General features: G+C 45.1%; 1 pseudogene; it reads left to right on the top strand.

Moving 5' to 3' along the window:
- Positions 1 to 941: 941 nt before the first annotated feature.
- LOC129143268 (syncytin-1-like) overlaps positions 942 to 17,938 on the top strand; it is a 43,663-nt pseudogene continuing 26,666 nt past the window's right edge.

The following is a 17,938-nucleotide window of genomic DNA, read 5'->3' as shown; positions in this document are numbered from 1 at the left end:
ACCTAACTAAACTTAGTTTTATCCTAGGTACCAATAACCATGAAATCATAAGTTTGATGTGCCAGTTAAATTTTTTCTAATAAGCATTAAAATAAATATATAAAATAGCCTGTCCATCCATTACCTAAATTTGGTTTGTGTTTTGCCAGTGGTACCCAAAAGCGCATTTGGGGAAACACGTGTCTAGTCTAAGCCCTTTGACACCCAGGAAGAGGGAAAGAGAACATGGGGTCCGAGGCAGAGGCAGCTGGGGCTGTTTAGTTTAGTATCATCTGTGAGTTGCAGGGGGTTGGGGTTACCTGGGGCTTCCAGCTGCGGGAACAGCCCCCAACACAAACAAGCTCCCAGTCACTCGCGGGCATGGACCATAGATTGCGTGACTTTCAGCACAGTGGGAGTGGCTTCTGGTCACACTCTCTGGGCTTCCACTCCGCCCTGACATTTCATCACGTAGGCGCCGTTCTTAAAGGGCCAGTAAGAAGTGCAGCTTGCTTTTGAGTAACCGTGGAGGCAGGCCATGCCCTTCAATAACCCCTGTCTGCCTGCTGCCTGCCAGACCACCACTGGCCTCCCTCTGCCTCTCCCTCTCCCACCCCCCACCAGCACTGCTTCTGGGTGGTAGTTGCCATTGCCACAGTTCAAGGCTCCTCTGGCTCACAGCCTGGCCCTGCCTGATCTCAGGGGAGGAGTTTGGTTTTGTCCTTTGGCCACAGTCCTCCTGAGAGGCTGTGTGAGCCCCTTGACTTGGCCAGGGGTAAGGATCCTCCCATGAAGATGAGAGGCCAAACCAACAGCCCTGTCCCACAACTTTTTGTAACCCCCTAACCCAGCAGGTGCTTGATCAGTGCAAGTGAGGAGCCAGCCAGGGCCGGGGTGGTAGCGGGGGCGGGGGTGGCAGTAGGTTCCTACTGTTTCTGCCTAGATCTCCCCTCTAACCCGCAATGTTTCCTCCTGAGGAGGAGGAGGAGGCTTGGGGCCAGTCCCAGCAGCCAGGACTCAACACAGGTGCAAAGTGAGAGAACTCTGGCTTTCCTCAGAGGAGCCTTCTAGAACATTTTGGGCCCTTTAAACTGGCCCCCGCAGGAGGTCCAAAACAGTCTCCTCACAGACATCAGGGCACGCCCAGCAGTGGTCCTGGGCAGCTCCCCGTTTTGTCAGTCTTGCTGTTGCTTCCCCAGCCTCCCTGGCGTTCTCATTCCTCAGAGCTCCCGTCTGCTCTCAGTCTTCTTCATGTCTCAGGCCTGCCCCGATGGCCACTTTCAGCTAACGTGATTTCAACCTTCACCCAATAACCAGATATAAGCTCCTCACAGCCCCAGGTGAGATATTCCCTGCCCCAGAGCGGACGGCGGGAAGCCCACCAGTCAGAGCAGCTCCCGCCTCCCCCACATGACAGAAGAATGCCCTGCCCAGAGCCTGGCCTGTCCCCTCAGAAGGGAACCTGAATGGCTGCACCCACACACAGGGCTGGCAGGGCTATCTAGTTCCTCATGAACCCATCTGAAGACCAAAATGGGAATTTGGTGGGAGTCCTGGCCTTCAATCCCAGCTCGGCCTCTATTTACTCATCTTTAATTTTTTTGTTTGTTTTTTTGTTTGTTTGTTTTTGTTTTTTTGAGACAGACATCTCACTCTGTCACCCAGGCTGGAGTGTAGTGGCCCCATCCGGACTCACTGCAACCTCCGCCTCCCAGGTTCAAGTGATTCTCCTGCCTCAGCCTCCTGAGTAGCTCGGACTACAGGCATGTGCTACCACACCCAGCTAATTTTTGTATTGTTAGTAGAGATGGGGTTTCGCCATGTTGGCCAGGCTGGTCTCGAACTCCTGACCTCAAGTGATTCGCCCACCTTGGCCTCCCAAAGTGCTGGGATTACAGGCATGAGCCACCATGCCTGCCCATTTATTCTCCTTTAAATGGGCACTGGGATGTTGTGAGGTCACGTAGAGTTGAAGTGTGCAGCTTGAAATGCTAAGGAGATGAGGGAACACCAGCAAGGAATCCAAACTGTTTGTGCCTCACCTCCATGAAAATGATAACAATAGTGAGTAACCCTGGAGCAGTTACAATATGCCACCTGTTCTTAGCAATGTATCACCTCATACAATCTTCATCACAACCTGAGGGAAAAGATTCAGAGAGGTTAAGTCACTTGCCCAAGGTCGCACAACTTCTAGGCAGCAGAGCCAGTCTGTCCTTAACCTGAGTGCACTGCCTCCTTCCCTGTGCCTTGTAAGAGATGGCAGAAAGGGAGAGGGGCAACCAAGGAGGGGGAAGGAGGAAATATATTCAGTGCAGCTGCCCCAACGTCCCTCAAGGACAACCACAAAGGGGTGGTGTGGACAAGCATAATGCAATTGGCCCAGGTGGCTTCCTCTCATTTGTCCCTCTTATCACCACAGTCCCACACTCAGCAGAGTCCCCTCAAGGTCGTGCGCCACACGCCTGTCCCCAGGGGTCTGTGACAGGCTTTCAGGGTCTGTGCGGTTGACAGCTTGAATTTGACAAGATCTGTGCTGAAAATGAAGCCCCTTAACTGACTCACAGAAAGCCACCCCCGGCCCTCCCTGGGGGCCCCCGTGATGGATGGGCCTCTCTCTGAGGCCTCAGTGGGCCGGCTGGGGAGGACCGAGGTCCTCAGGGCCTCGCTGGAGCTGGCAGGAGGTCAACCGCCGTCTGAATGACTGCTCTGTGCCAGCCGCCTCTCTCTTCCTCAGCACAGGCCAAGGTCTGTCTTTGGCAAGCTCCACACGCCCCAGAGGGCTGGGCACACTCCTGCCCCGATGCTCCCCTTTCTCTCTGCAGGGACAGGGCATAGACCCCGCTTCCAAACCCCATTTCTCCTCACAGCCCAGGGCCTGGAGGGAACCCACTGGATGCAAAGCCAAGGTAACCTCTCATCCTATTGCGCCATTCCCTGTCCACCTCCTATAGACACAGACACACACACACTGTCACAAAACGACAAGATGGTATGCATGCCGCACCTAAAGGGAATCAGGGAATGAATTCATTCATTCGCTGATTCATTTATTCAACAAATTTTTCCCTGGCACCTTCTAGATACCAGGCCCTGCTGTGGGCACAGGGGACATAACAGGGATGGAAATAGATGTGTCCCTGTCCTCAGGGAGCTGACTATCTGGTAGCAGTTTTATATGCGGGAGCTCCTGGGAAGAAGAAAATGCTACAGGATTTTTAGAGGCCATGATCCCAAATGCAAAGGATAAGGCTGTGGCAGGGCAGCACTCCCCACTCGCAGCCTCTGTCTTGCTTTCTTGCCTTCTCAAGGTATTTGCTACTCAGCGAATTCCCTGACTACAGGTTCCCCAAACCAGTTGTGTTCAGAGTCTGGCTGTGAGTATCTTAAATATACAGATTCCTATAAACCTACTCCTAGAGATCCTTCTTCTGTAGGTCTCCAGTGGAGTCCAGGAAACTGTATTTGTAAAAACTTTCCTAGGTGACTCTGAGACATACCCAGGTGTGGGAAACCCTTACACTTGGCTCTGAGTTCCTTATTTGTTACACTTTTTTTTTTGTCTTTTTTTTTTCCTTTTTGTGGAGAACGGGGTCTTACTACATTGCCCAGGCAGGTCTCAAACTCTTGGGCTCAAGCTATTCTCCCACCTCTGCCTTTCTAAAAGCTGGGATTACAGGCGTGAGCCACCGCGCCTGGCCCGAGTTCCTTATTTGTCTAGGTATCTGTAGGACCTAGATCAGTGTGGGAATGAATGAATGAATGAATGAATGAACAGACAAATACATGTTTGAGGCATGTTTGGAAGCTTGCATGTGGCTGTGGTCAGCAGTAGAGGCTTAGAGGACTGGTAAAGCAGTGTGGCCCAGAGTTGCTGGGCTTACTAATACCACACGATGGGTACACAGGATGGGGGCAGGATGTGGGTCCCGAAGCCAGCAGGCCTGGGCCATCTTGCCAGTAGAGTCAGATGAGCTCAGTGTATGTGGAGTGCTGATGACTCAGAGGAAAGTGGAGTTCACAGTCCACAGACATCTCGGAACATCTCAGAACATCCCACAGCCCATCTGTGCCAGGTCACCCAGAGATGGACGTGGACAGACAGTGTGGGATGGCCCTGCACCCTGAAACTCCCAGGCACTACCTTGCATTGTCAGTTTCTAATTTTACACACACTGGGGAGAGGTCTGCTGTGGGCCAGGCTGGCCACCAGCGCTGGGGAAGTAGGGACTGGCCTAGCCACAGGCCTCAAGGATGTCGAAGTCTGGTGGGGGAGACAAGCATGGAGAGAGACAGAGATGGCAGAGGCCAGGCCCGGACGGGAAGCCTCTGGGCATCCTGGCTGAGGACAGGGTGGCACACCCAGAGGAGAATGAATCATGGAAATGCCGAAAGCTAAAGAGAGGGTAGGAACCCCAGGGCTGGGGTAAAAATGTATAGGGTTCAGTTGGAGAGTGATGTGGAAGGATTCCCACACTGAGATTTCAATGCAGTTTCAACCACTTCCTAGCTATGTGACCTCAGACTTGACCTCCCAGAGCCTCAGTTTCCTATCCCATAAAATAAGAATGATAATAATTCCTACCTCTCAAGATTATTGTGTTGACAACACAAGAAATCAGGTATGAGAACATGAGCACACAATACGTACTCAATAAAATGGAACAACAACAACCACTCACTGAGCCCTTTTCATACACTTCTTATATGTATAACACAATCTGAAGGAACTGTCTGTCCTTAGCCCCAGCTTTCAGATAAGGAAACACAGAAGAGAAGGAGATAAATGGTGAAGCCAGAACATGAACCCAGGTCTGTCACATGCCAGAGGCTTCACTGTAATACTAAACCATAAGCAAATATATTTTTGAAAGAGAGGATGTTCAAAAATCATAGTATCTCTGATTATCATGATAATCAAAAGTAGCAGCTCATTGGAATTTCATTCAGGATTAGAAAAATTGGACTGTATCCAGAGGATGCTACTAATCTCTTCCTTGTATTGAGGACTTACTAGGTGCAAGGCACTGTACCAAGCACTGTTAGAACACCACACAAAACACCTTGGTTTATTATTTTACAGATATATCAAGAGGGACTTGAAAAGATTAAGTGCCTCCCTAAGGGCATTCAGTAAGTGAAAATGGCTAAGCCAAGATTTGGACGGAAGGCTCCTAGTCCTTGTTGCCTTGTTCCAGTCCAGTCCTGCTGTACTGCAGATTCCCACCAGAGATCACAGAGCAGAACATGCAAAAGGTAAGACTCCTGGGACACATGAGGTATTTCCCAGGTGATATCCTCACTGGGACTGGTATCAGACTTGGTGCAGGTGAGAAGGAAGAAAAAGAAAGGGAACAGAGACAGAGTCCAACCCCAGGGTTAGCCTCTGTCCTTTCTACAGGCCACCAAGAAACTCCTGCTGCCCTGATTGACCTCTGTTAGAGCTTCAGGGACAGGGTGTAGGAAGACACCTTCCTACATGGAAGCAGCAGTTAGAGGGACTCTAGAAATCTCATTTCACCGCAGGTGTCCATCCCTTTCTGGTGGCATTGATAACTTTGTGACGGCCCCATCTGCTTTGGATGGCTTCTCCATAAACTCCAGGCACGTCAGATTTCTTTTGTCTGTATGGGTGAAAGGCCATTTGTTGTTGTTTGCTGGTTGGTTGGTTTGGTTTCTTTTTTGAGATGGAGTCTTGCTCTGTCGCCCAGGCTGGAGTGGAGTGCAGTGGCATGATCTCGGCTCACTGCAAGCTCCACATCCCGGGTTCACACTATTCTCCTGCCTCAGCCTCCTGAGTAGCTGGGACTACAGGCGCCCACCACCAAACCTGACTAATTTTTTTTTTTTTTTTGCATTTTTAGTAGAGACAGGGTTTTACCGTGTTAGCCAGGATGGTCTTAATCTCCTGACCTCATGATCCGCCCACCTCAGCCTCCCAAAGTGCTGGGATTACAGGCGTGAGCCACCGTGCCCGGCCAGTTTGGTTTCTTTTGTCAACTAAAAATGAAATGCAGGCCTTCTAAACTGACGCTGGATGTGGAAGCCCACTGACGGGTGGGTTCCTTCCCTCTCCCCATCTAAAACCTCCCATCCATCCATGATGCCTGTCCTTCCAACCTCATGAGTTGGCTTTGGAGAAGAAATGAGGTCATTTAAAGCATTACAACAAAACAAGGGAGTTTTTGTTTGGTTTGGGATTTGGTTGGTTTTTCCCTTGTTTTAAGTCATGACACTGAGCAGTATTGCCTCTCTTTCAATGGGTAAGGTAAGCACTTAATTCTGTAGTTCTAACTGAGGAATATGAAGGCCTGAGCTGGGATGTTGCTGAGCATGTGTGTCTCACATGTATGTGTGCGCACGTGCACACACACACACACTCTTACACAATTAGCCAGACAGACTTCCAACATGCCCCTCCATCATCACCCAGGTAAGACAAGTGAAGGGAGAATTCAGAGACAAGAGATTTTCCTTGCTCTTGTGACCCTATTGGCAGAAACACTGGAGGCCTAGACATTTCCACAGCTCCAGTGGTCCCACTGCTTGAGGTGAAAGTAGGAGACAAGAGGAGAGGAGATTTGGCCTTCACCTCCCATGCCCCTGGGAAGTAGGGCAGTCAGAGGCAGCTCATCTGGAAACTGAGCCTTTGTGAAGTCCAGCTACAGCCTTGGAGATGCCGGTGGAACATACCCACAGCCATGCTCTGATTCTTCACAGCTGCCACAGCTAACCATTGCTTTTGCTCAGTGAAGACCTCACATGGAGAAGGAGCAGAATGTCAAGCCTCAAGTGTTTCTTTCTTTTTTTTTTTTTTTTTTTGAGACAGAGTCTCGCTCTGTCGCCCAGGCTGGAGTGCAGTGGAGCGATCTCAGCTCACTGCAACCTCTGCCTCCGGGGTTCACGCCATTCTCCTGTCTCAGCCTCCCGAGTAGCTGGGATTATAGGCACCCACCACCATGCCTGGCCAATTTTTGTATAGTAGAGATGGGGTTTCACCATGTTGGCCAAGCTGGTCTTAAAATCCTGACCTCAGGTGATCCGCCCACCTTGGCCTCCCAAAGTGCTCAGATTACAGGCATGAGCTACCATGCCCAGCCTGTTTCGATGTTTTTTATAGATTCCCCCCGCCACACCCACAAGCTGCCATTGCCTTTAGGTAGGACAAATGTCCTCTCTTCTCACTTATCTTAGACAATTCCTTAAATCCATCCCTCTACTTTGACTAAAATATAAGCTAAGTCTGGAAAAGCTCAGGCCAGGAAGCTGTGTAAGTGATATCATAAATGTTCTACTCATGGATATAAATGTCTTAGGGCTTTGTCCCCTTCCAGCAAAAGTCAGGCCATTCTGTGGAAAGAAAGGTTAAATGAAGTGAAAATTAGTGACTAAAATGTTCCTCTTTCTTTAGTGAGAAAAAGCAAATCTGCATTTAGCAGCTTTTCTGCTGTCCCAACTCCAGGTATTTAATTGGAGCTAACCACTTTTGAAGTGGAGAGAAAAAGGGAGAGAAGTGAACCCAAGGATGGGAAAGGAGACAGGGCGAGACACCAGAAGGATGGCTGAGCCTGTTATGCCCAAAGCACCCTCATTCTAGAGCTGCATCTATGGGACTGGTAGTTCTCCTTAAGAGAGAGAGAACCACCGTTGAATTATTTGTAGGGACAGGGCAGAGATCACCCACTCCCACCACATCCACACAAGGGGGAGAAAGTCCCAATGTCTGAAAAACAAAAACTTATAAATAGGGAAGTGTCTGAGGCTAAGAAAACCAGCAGACACCTGACAATTTTCCTTACGCAAATCTCAACTAGTATACCAAAACAAGTGACTAAAGCTGGCATCACTTATGAAGAAGTTGACCTCTGTTTTCTACAGTCAGATGACTAGAGTCAGAGTCTTAAAAAACAGGAAGTGCCAGATGTAGTATCAAATGACCCAGACAGTGAAAAGTAAGGCAGAAAACTAAATTGGAAGACAGGAAGTCACAATCACACCACAAACAATACAGATATTTGTCTGAGATATGCTTGGCGGGGTGCCTTATCATGGCCAGAAAATGGAGGAGCACGGCCGAGATGTTTAGCAGAGGCCAGGCCACCAGCAAGGGCCAAACTGACACCCTCCTGGAAACCTCTTCTCTGCAGCTGAGAAAAACTTCAGGGCTTATATTGCTGGATGAAAGTGCCATTTGCAGGCTTAAGGCCAAATACCATTACTAAGCCCTGGGATTTAGCTCCTGAAAGAAAATCTCTGGCCCTCCCCCACCCCACCTCCTCCTTGCCCATCGTAAGAGTAGTGGCCCTCTAGTGTTTCTGGCAATGATTCCTCCTCCAGGTAACAGCATGTTCACCTTGCCCACCCCTCTCCTACTCTCAGTCTCCACTCAGCTGATTTGAGTTGGCCCATGATGCTGACAGCAAACCCCTGGTCATACTGACTGATTCAGGAGTTACCCTTTTGGAGCCCACAAACATGACTCCTGAGATTCTGCTGGAACTATTGGGAAATATAAGCTGTTCATCAACTGGAATTACTAATCTGGTAGCACAAAATCTTAACAGCTGCCAGAAGCTACCATGTGGACAGAACCTGCTGGGGAATTAAAACCAACACAAAGGAAAGCAGCACAATTAACACAGAGAAAAAAAAGAGACTTTGTCTTTAGGATTTGATTCCAAACTCCTGGATCCATCTTTACCTGAAGCTAGGCCACACTGCTGGATGTTTCAGCAGTGAGTCCAATCATCTCTTCTGATGGTTTCAGCTGGGAATCTGTTCAAAGAGTTATAATACAGTAAGCAAAGGGTCTAGTTTCTGGTCTTTATGAGGTATTCAGCGGGACCCTCTCTCCTCTTCATTTGTACTGATTGTCTGCAACTATATTCACCATGAGCCTTAAGCGAAACTTCTTTGTCTCTCTGAATCTTTTCTCCTCTGGGATAAAGAGGTTCAACCAGAACAGGACTCTAAGGTCCTATGCTTAAATGATGATTCCAGAACTCCGTGATATTCTCCTGAAATGTTTCAGATCCATTAAAGCTCAGAATACACTCAACTTTCCATTCCAGTGAATGATTTCTATACCTTTTCTATATAGCCCAGAGGGTCAGTATTTGCCTGGACACTTTTTCAATATTACAGAAAACAAGTAAGAAAAATATAAGTTATCTGGAAAATATTGGTTGAGGAAAGTTCTTCAACTAAACATTACCTATGACTCTCTTCTCTAAAATCGAGGTGGCCAAAAGCCACAGGTATCGGAGATGTAAAAGTACTGCCCGTTTCTGCCACCCAAGATTTCTGTGGTCCCTGGGTAGGTGGTAGACTGCTAGTACCACAGACAATATGTGAAGGCACAGTCCTCAGGAAAATACAAGTTCCTTAAAAAAAAATTTTTTTGAGACTGTGTCTTGCTCTGTCACCCAGGCTGGAGTGCAGTGGTGGGATCACAGCACTGCAGCCTCAAAGTTCCTAAATTTAATTGTACACCTCTTTGATGAACTTTTTATTATCCAAAATTATTTAGGCTGTAAGTGACAAAAACACCAGCTCAAAATGGTTCAGACAAAACAGCTTATTAATTTGGCTTGTGTAATTTTTTAAACGATCCACATTCAGGTACCCAGGTGCTCAAACACTGTCTTCAGGAACATGTCTCTCTCCCTCTGCCTCTCGGTTTTACTTTATTCTCTGGGCAAGCTCTTCTTATTTATTCATGTAGATAATCTACCAGCAGCTCCAACTTTATACCCTACCAAGTTAGCAGCCCCAGAGGAAAGCAAGCACCTCTTTGTCAATAGTTACATAAAAAACCCCAGAGCTAATACCCATCGGTCCAGCTTGACTTATATGTGTCCATCTCTGAAACAAGCACTATGATGCCAACTGGCCGGACCTAGGTCACACACATATACCAGTACTCCAGAGGGTGGGGTCAGCTCTATCTGGCCCACACATTGGCTAAGGCTGAGGAAGGGATGCTGACCCCAAGGAAAATTAGAATGCTGCTTCTAAAGGAAGGGGAAATGGATGTGTGGCAGGGAAAAAACAAACACTGCACAGCTCTTGAGCCAAATACAAAAGGCCCAGCCTGGGGTGCCGTATGTTTCCTTCTAAATGGAGGCATCATTCTTTTCTCAAATGGGAGTAAAAAGCCCTATAGAGGGGTAGTGAAGAAGACACAGGAGGTCAGCTCCGTGGGCTAGAGATTGAGGGTCAACACAGGCATTTGTCCCATGTGAAACAGCAACCAGTGCTTTGCAGGGCTGTGGAAAAGTTTCATTATTATGTATGAGAAGAACCTAGGAGGCATCTGATGTTGTCAAGGCTGTGCCCTGAGATGTGTTTGATGCCTTCCCTCTGCTCGTTCAGGCCCCCATCTGCCTGGACCATTAGGCACTGCCACCATCATCTATGTGGTTAGCCAGCACACATAGACCAGGGCCAGCCACTGCAGAGGTAACCGGCACTACCAGGCATCTCACAAGAGCACTGGCATTGAATGGCCTCTCCTTCTATCGTGACCAGCTCAATTCCACTGATATTCCAGCTGGATCATGGCAAAGGCCTATTGACGAAAAACAATAGGGCTAGATCAAGGCTCTGGTGCACCTGAGTCACTGTGAGTCATATCCCCTGGAGGACCTTCTCAGCTCACCATTGTCATTAGTTAAAAAGACTCACGTAAGTCCGGCACACAGGAATGTCAAGTAGCAGCCAAGTTTGGGGGTGTTGTCCTTTGGCTTGGAAAATAATTCTCCACTAAGAAGTCCACTGATAATGGCACTCAAATGTCCCCCAAAGGTTGTTAATTTTAATTAGGGAGAATTTAAACTATAGCATCCGAAGGAATGACTAATATTTTAAAGAGTGTGAGGTATTTGGTTTGCTTTGCCAGTCTTGTTTTAGCAATTTTGGTCATTCCTAATCTTCTGCAAGGACTTCCAAGGCTAAGTCTTAAGTCTGGCGAAGCAGAAACCACCCTGGTGCCTCCAAATTTTCCACCACCTTCTTCTTCACAGTATAAAATTGCCCGACCACCATCACTCACGGACCCCTTTGTCCCCTTCTCTTCCCCTCCACCCCAGAGAAGTCTGGCTGACAACCACGGTAAATGCTAATGGAAGAGATGTTGTAACTAAATGGCAGTGCATTTATATCTACATGTGTCTTCTGCAATATAAGATAAACAGACTAATCTTCCTCACCAAGCTTAGAGGGATAACGAACAAAAATTATAGTTGAGTAACCTGCCAACATAAATATTTCACAAAAGCTAAGCCACAGTAAATGGAGCCAAATTGTAGAATTGGAGTGGGACTTTCCAACAAAGATCTCCCTGAAGCATTCTCAAGTTCATTCTCTTAATAGAATAATTTCCAGTTATTTTGATATTTGGTTTTTCTAGATTTACTACCATTTTTACCATACTGATGAAATAAGTACTAATATTCACTTGCATAAAACAGCGATTTATTAGACACATGCAATGTGCCAGACATTATGCTAAACACTTTATATGGATTATCTCCTTTATCCTCAGAACAATTTTATGAGAAGGGGCTTCATTATCCCCATTTTGCAGATAAGGAAATTGAGTCTCAAACAGGTGATACGATGTGGAGCCAGGAATCAAACACAAGCATCTCACCCATGGCCCATGTTCTTAACAGGGTTCATACCACATTTCCACATATGGGAAGAATCTGTGGCCCAGAGTGGTTACATTAGAGCACCTCCTCCCCTGAGAGCCACACAAGGGCCCATACCACCTTCCAGTTCATGGCTCCACCTTTGTCCTTCTCTCACAACCTTCCCAGACCTGGCCTATACCCACGTCTCCATCACTTTCCCATTCGCGGCTGCACATTTTCTTCTCTGTCCCCATCCATCACTCAGTTCCCCACCACCCCTAAATGAAATACACAAGCCAAACTTACTCCCACTGCCAGGCTTTTCTGCAAGCTGTTTCCTTCCCTGGAAGGCCTGCCTCCTCTTCGCCACCATTGGAGACCCTGGGTCAAGTCCCATCTCAAAACACCACCTTCTTACACAGCCCTCCTACCCTCTCTACCTCCTAGAAACTCCTGTGGCCCACTTGGCTTTCTTTACCATTCATTTTGAAGCTTAAATACTGCCTTCTGATATTGGTTAGCTTTGAATGCACACATATTATTAGCCCAACTAGCTTGCAAACTGCTAAACAGCATGAAACACACAGCCTGGCTCCTTTGAGTCACTTTCGCACCTAGCACAGGGCCTGGCTGCATCACTCAGCTCAGCCCCAAGGCAGTCAAGATAATTGAGTGCGTTCCAGCTGCAGGGGTATTTGGTATATATAAGACATCCCACATAACTGTTGGTTTGTGCTTGATTACCGTAACACAGCCCAAATCAATCCCTGAAAAGGGACAGGCCGCAGTAGAACCAGTTCCCAGCTGTGACACCCACGTGGCCGCCCCTCACAACAGTGTGTCTGGGGCTTGTGGGAAAGCCCTAGGAATAGCCAGCTGTTCTTGCACATTGGAAGCTAAGGCAAGGATGCTACATTGGCCTTGGGGTGGAAACATGTACAGCATGCTTCTCAGATCCTCTCCGATCCTGAGTGTTCGAAAAAAATACCACTTACTGTTTTTGTTTTTATCATTCTCTAAGTAATACTATTTATGATTAAAAATAAAATAAAATAATGGGCCAAGTGCAGTGGCTCACACCTGTAATCCCAGCACTTTGGGAGGCCGAGGCGGGTGGATCACCTGAGGTCAGGAGTTCAGGACCAGCCTGGCCAACATGGTGACACCTCATCTCTACAAAAATACAAAAATTAGCTGGGCATGATAGTGGGTGCCTGTAATCCCAGCTACTCGGGAGGCTGAGGCGGGAGAATTGCTCGAACCTGGGAGGCAGGGGTTGCAGTGAGCCAAGATTGTGCCACTGCACTCTAGCCTCAGTGACAAGAGTGAGACTCTGTCTCAAATAATAATAATAATAATAATAATGGAAAATATGAAAAAGTATGAAGAATACATTTTTATTGTCATCTATTATCTCATCTTTTTGGTGTATTTCCTTCAGTTTGTTTTTTTATATCTGCCTGGCACTGTGCTAAACCATAGAGATTTTTTAAATGTGAAGACCCATCCCAGCCCTCAAGCCTCTTGCAGCCTAGGAGTGAAGCTTACAAGACAACAGTAAAAGATCATACAATATGAAGACTGAGGCAAGTACAATGGACTAGGCCATGCAGTATGGAACACACAGAAGGAGAAGTAAAGACAAAGACTGAGAATTCTGAAAGGGCTTGGCATTTGGTTTTCAACAGCACAGTTACTGAGATCCTGCTATGTGCCAGAATGGTGAGGAACTGATGAGATCCAGAGACAGGAACTGACTTGTTCAAGGTCACTCAGCTAGTTAGGACCTTGACAGTTATTTTTGCAATACTTACTGATCATCTATTCTGAAACCACAAGATCCTAAAAAAGATTTCATTTAAATGAATACACACAGCAAAAAAGTGGGTATATACACTTTTATTTATATAAAATATATATACTTATATATATTTATTTTTATTTTACACACTTACATACACAAAGATACCCTTTATCAGGCTCCATGTTGATGCATACAAAATGCACTTACTTTATTGAAAAGACTGAAACTACATGAAATTGGGGAACATCCTGGAAAATCTGGGACACGTGGTTTGGTCACCATAATTATACTATGTGCTTTTTCTCAATCCAATAGGGATTTCTTAAAATAGCCTTGCATTCCAACAGGATATAAAACCCTGTTGAAGATGCCCCAATCTGGAATCAAAGAGTCAGACTGGCTAGAAACAGATCTGGTTCATTTCACCCTCCAACTAAAATAGGATGCAAAACTAAACAGTGTCGTTAGAGAGACAGAACTTCATTTCCCCCAAACAGTCCTTTTAACCTAGAAAGCAAGAGGGCCCGGGCCATTGGCAAGCAGAACAATTTCTTGCTATTTTGCATTTCCTTCCTCAGAACTATCTTTAATAGTTTGAGCCATGGAGGAGAAAGAGAACAAACTAAAATTAATTTTTAATTGAATAAAACAACAAAATAAAGCACAGGCAGAAGCTCCCTAAGCCCCAGAATTCTACGTGCTGTCAGTCCAGGGCTCAGTTCATACAGACAAAAGGAATGAGGAGATTCGAGCTCTGTTCTGCCTGATTAATTCAACATTGTTCAGCAAAGGTCTGTCCCAATGGTTAGAACAATGACTAGATGATAATCACAAAGCCCTCAGTGAGCAGTTAAAAATGAATTTGTCTGAAACGTTCGCAGTGTCTACTGAGCAACATCAAAGGAGCTCAGGGCACAGCCGACTTTATGGAGTAACAGGTTTAAAAATGAACATTTTTCAGCTTGCTAACTCTAAAAGCCCAACTTGTGTTCTCAGAATCCAGGAGAATAAATCACCCAAGCAAAGAAATAATAATACTGAAGACATATGATGCAATTCCAAAAAACCCATTGTATGCCAATTATTAAACCAGAATGCTGATCACATCCTTATCAAAGCTGTATGTCACCTTGTAGATCACAGGAAAATATGATCTACAAAATAGAATAAAAATCACACTGTGAACTTCATGAAAAATGACTAAAGGAACTCTCTTAGTTCAGCAAAAAAGTTCAGGCTGATCGCCATTTTTTGATGACCTTCTTGCATGGATAAACTCAAATGCATTTTCTTTCTCCCTTTCTCTTCGCAAGAATAATTTTGTTAAGAAACCATTTACGACATCCTGATGAGCAGCACCTAGAAGATGACGTTCTGGCAACAGGAATTCCCAACACAGCAGAAGCTCCTTCCAAGCTCTGAGGCTGAGGAAGTGGGGAGTTTGGCTTGTTTTCAGCATCCATCCAACTCACCGATCCTCCCGTTTTGCTTTATTGTGTGTGTTGCTATCTTCCACACATCACTGGATCCAAACTTTTCTCTCCCCAGAGCCCTTTCATTTCATTCGTCTTTTCTATTACTCTTTGGGTCTGTTTACTTTCCTTCCCAAACTTTGTTAATTTCAGCAAATACATATATTAAGCACCTACTCTTGCAAGACACTACATCACTTTATCTCTCTTTGTAACACTCCAACATACCCATTTTCCTTCCTCAGAAACGCTATCTTCTAGATTCTTTAAAAATTCTGTGTGGATAGGAGGGGGATGATAAGTTCTTGTGAAATATTTCAGACTTACAAAAAAACTACAGAGTAATATAACAAAACATCTATGTACCTACTGCCCACGTTAAAGGATAAAACATTAATACAATTGGCATCTCTTGTGTACCCCCTCCCTGGTCACGTCTCCTCTCCATCTCCCCAAATATAACCACTAAAGTGAATTTGGTTTTTATTATTCCCATGCATTTTAAAACATTTGTACTCAGTATGTCTATATCCAGTCACAATTGGATACACAATATATAGTATGGTTTCACGTTTTCTTAAACTTGATATGCATGGTTTTTCTTTATACACACATTTTCTTTCTTCTGTTTGCTCTTTTGCTCAGCATTGTGCAGTTGAAAAGTCATCCATGTTAATACATGTAGCTCTTGTTTATTCCACTCTCATTACTGTCTATTATTCCATTAAGCAAGTTCACCCCCGTACATTTATCCAGTCTCTGCTTGATGGACATTTGAGTTAATTCCAATGTTTTTGTTATTACAAGCAGTGCCACTGTGAACATTCTTGCATGAGGCTTCCTGCACACATTCCCAATATCCTCTTTAGCTTCACCTACATATTGAATACCAGAGGAGTTGCTATTCCTTAAGTTGTCAATGAAACTCCTTCTGACCCAGCTATATTTCCCCACGCCTGAACTCTGGCCCTTTTCCATCTCATCCAAGCTACTTTGATCAGTGAGGCTGAAAAATTCCAATAGATACCACCCCCAGGCTCCCTGGTCTTCAGCTCTGACTCTCGTCAACATGCCATTGAGCCAGGGAAGTTGCATTCCCATTCTGTGAACGTCAGTGCAGAATCAAGTCATGGAGCCAGGGAAGTCGCATTCCCATTCTGCAAACCTCGGTGCAGAATCAACTCGTTGCTATTGGGTTTTATATGACACTTCTGACTCACTGTTTGTTCCCTGACACAAAGCAGGTGATGCTATCCTGAGAAATTAATTTGGATTTCCTTTACACTTTAAATTGTAAAACAAGAATGAGCATCTCAGCCTGGGTGGTCTGTTTCCTAGCTTATTTTTCCTAATCCCTTTCCCCGCAGTTGGCTGAAAGCACCATTATCCGCTCCTAGCAAGGTCTAGGATGTCATGTCCCAGATTTGCTCAGTTCATTTGGATTGCTTGATTTCCTTTATCATCTCTCTTGTCTGTGCTTCCAGATGTTATTAAATAATCTTCTAGATATGCCTTTAGGATTTGCTGCAAAGACACTTGAGATAAAGTATCTGTCAGAACCAACCTGGTAAGAATAAATGGGAAATATTTGGTATGAGAGTTGGGACCTTCCCTCCAGCAGTGATTATTCCAAGACAGAACAGTTTCCGACTGAAGACAGAATCTCTTCCACAGTATCCTTTATCAAGACATTAAAATCTTCCTCCTAGTGCCTAGAAGTCAAATCTCCTTTTTATCGTTTGCTTGAATACTGTTTTCTTAATGACTTTACAAGAAGGATACATGTGAAGAGTCTAAATAAAACCATGATAGAAATAAGGATATTTGAGAAATCAGAATATTGAGAAGGAATACTTGACTAATAGCGAAGTGCAATAAACTGTTAATAGCCATAATCATTGACAATCCAGGCACAAAAGACAACTGTTTTTTTTTAATGGAATGATTTTTTTTTTAATTTCAATAGGTTTTGGGGGAACAAGTTGTATTTAGTTACACGGATAAGTTCCTTAGTGGTGATTTCTGAGATTTTGGTGAACCCATCACCTGAGCAGTGTAACTGTACCCAGTGTGTAGTCTTTTATCTCTCACCCCCTCCCACCATTTCCCTGAGTCCCCAAAGTCCATTGTATCATTCTTATGCCTTTGCATTCTCACAGCTCCCATTTATGAGTGAGAACATAAGATGTTTGGTTTTCCATTCCTGAGTTACTTCACTTAGAATAAGAGTCTCCAATTCCGTGTGGGTTGTTGCAAATGCCATTATTTCATTCGTTTTTATGGTTGAGTAGTACTCCATGGTATATATACCACAATTTCTTTAACCACTCGTTGATTGATGGGCATTTGGCTGGTTTCATATTTTTGCAATTGTAAATTGTGCTGCTATAAGCATGTATGTGCAAGTATCTTTTTCATATGATGACTTCTTTTTCTCTGGATAGGCACCCAATAGTGGGATTGCTGGATCAAATGGTAGTTCTCCTTTTAGTTCTTTAAGGAATCTCCACACTGTCTGCATAGTGGTTGTGCTAGTTTACATTCCGATCAGCAGTGTAAAAGTGTTCTCTTTTCACCACATCTATACCAACATCTATTATTTTTTGCTTTTTTGATTATGGCCATTCTTGCAGGAGTAAGGTGGTACGGAATTTTGGTTTTGATTTGCATTTCCCTGATCATTAGTAATGATGAGCATTTTTTCATGTTTGTTGGACATTTGTGTATCTTCTTTTGAGAATTGTCTATTCATGTCATTAGCCCACTTTTTGATGGGATTGTTTGGTTTTCTTCTTGCTGATTTGTTTGATTCTGGATATTAGTCTTTTGTCAGATGTCTAGGTTGTGAAGATTTATCCCACTCCATGGTTGCCTGTTTACTCTGCTGATTATTTCTTTTGCTGTGCAGAAGCTTTTTAGTTTAATTAAGTCCCATCTATTTGTCTTTGTTTTTGTTGCATTTGCTTTTGAGTTTTTGGTCACGAAGTCCTTACCTACACCAATGAAAAGACAAGATTCTTTACCAAAAAATGGTATCAACCAAGACA

The sequence above is a fragment of the Pan troglodytes genome, chromosome 13 (assembly GCF_028858775.2).
Source record: "Pan troglodytes isolate AG18354 chromosome 13, NHGRI_mPanTro3-v2.0_pri, whole genome shotgun sequence".
Classification (NCBI taxonomy): Eukaryota; Metazoa; Chordata; class Mammalia; order Primates; family Hominidae; genus Pan; species Pan troglodytes.
This window is presented reverse-complemented; position numbering and strand designations above follow the sequence as displayed.